Source organism: Aplysia californica, unplaced genomic scaffold (genome assembly GCF_000002075.1).
Source record: "Aplysia californica isolate F4 #8 unplaced genomic scaffold, AplCal3.0 scaffold00258, whole genome shotgun sequence".
NCBI lineage: Eukaryota > Metazoa > Mollusca > Gastropoda > Aplysiida > Aplysiidae > Aplysia > Aplysia californica.
Window position 1 is genome coordinate 741,004 of NW_004797528.1, and position 1,643 is coordinate 742,646.

General features: G+C 44.3%; 1 protein-coding gene across 1 annotated transcript in view; it reads right to left on the bottom strand.

Annotated features, from left to right (window-relative positions):
* LOC101860902 (BTB/POZ domain-containing protein kctd15-like) overlaps positions 1–1,643 on the bottom strand; it is a 30,314-nt gene that overhangs the window by 7,171 nt on the left and 21,500 nt on the right. The gene's annotated exons all lie outside the window — the stretch shown is intronic.

Below are 1,643 nucleotides of genomic sequence, written 5' to 3' on the forward strand. Positions count from 1 at the left end.
TGTCTGTCTGTCTGTCTGTCTGTCCCCCCCCCCCCCCAAAAAAAGACCAAAAACAAACCCCAACCCAAAAACCCTCCCAAGACAAGCCAAGTTCAAGAATGTCCCATAAGGGATTCGAACCACGGTTACCCCCACTGTAGCCCACTACAGTATAACGTGAGCCAAAGGTGCCACTCCTTCTTTCTTAGCTACTCCGTTACGCCCAATACGGAGCCAACTGGCCTGCTTAAATAGATGTAATGTGCATGTATTTGTGTCTCATACGACACCAGACTTTTATCAAAAGCAAACAAAATATAGATAAACTCAAACCAGACTACATCTTTACTCACTCTCTTCAGTGAGAGTTTTAGTAAAAGTTATACAGCACTTGCAACACAATAAGGTCATATAACTTATAAGTGCCAAAGAATAGATGTGTTACAAGGGAGTAAAATACACACAAAAAAAGAAGGCGGAGAGAAAAGGACGATAGTCGTTTGATAGGGAAGAATAAGCAAACCACATCAGAGCACCCGCCAACCACCCACCTTCAGTGTTTGTCAGTTTATCAATAGAATAGCCGTTATTGTGTCGATATGCTTCTCTTTACCCAAAGAGAGTTAAACAACCAAATGAACACTAAATTTGAAGGTTCCACCTTTTAAATGACCAATACAATATAGTGTTGATCATCGTCATCTGGTGCCTTGCCGACTGACGTGGGCGATCATGGACCTCCACTTCACTCTGTCTTGCGTTGCAGCAATGGTGTCTGTTGTTCTTGCTGCTCCCAGCCATGTTCTCATCTTGTCCAGTATCTTTTCCCTCTGTCTGCCTCTGCCTCTCTTTCCATCAAACTTGCCTGTTGTTACAATATTCTCCAATGCTTCTTTCCACATTGTGTGTCCGAAGAAATTTGCCAGTCGCTTTCGTATATTCGTCATTACCTGCCTTCTGCAATTTGCTTCAACCAAGACTTCTTCATTTGTTTTTCTAGCTGTCCATGGGATACGCGGCAAGCGTCTTATGAGCCACAACTCTGTGGCTACAATTGAATAGTGTTGGTAGGGGCGTTAAACCCACACACTTATAAACTCAAACAGACAAACATCCAAACTAAGCTAAAGTCAAGCGTAACCTTGTGACTCGTAAGCCTACATTCAAGACTACTGGGGGCTCTTGTGGTCTAGAGGTACGGTGATAGCCTCATAGGTCCCCATGTTCTCTAACCATGTTCCCTTCTCTGCTTTCGTCTCCACTTTCTGCCCCCTCCCCCTTTCCCTGGACTCCTGACTCTCTCTACTGCCTATCTACTGTAACTCCTTGGCTCTTTCTTACTGCTGTCTTTCAGCCACACCCTTGATCTTAGGGTAGGTAAGATCTAACACCTAGCCTTCTTGGATAAGGTCGAAAAAATCTCGCGGTTCTGTGAATGAATTACGCTCGTTTAAGATTCCTTGGTGGTCCTAAAATAGATGAAGAGTAGGCTTCGGATGCCATCCGGGCAAAAATCAACATTAATTTCTACAAAACTGAAATTGCTTAATGTGTCCCACGCAATCATGTGACCGTATGCAGTTGCGAGCGCCGTAAAACACTTACAACCCCCCCCCCTAAAAAAACATAACAAAAGGCTACTACTGACCTGGCCTCCTACCCCC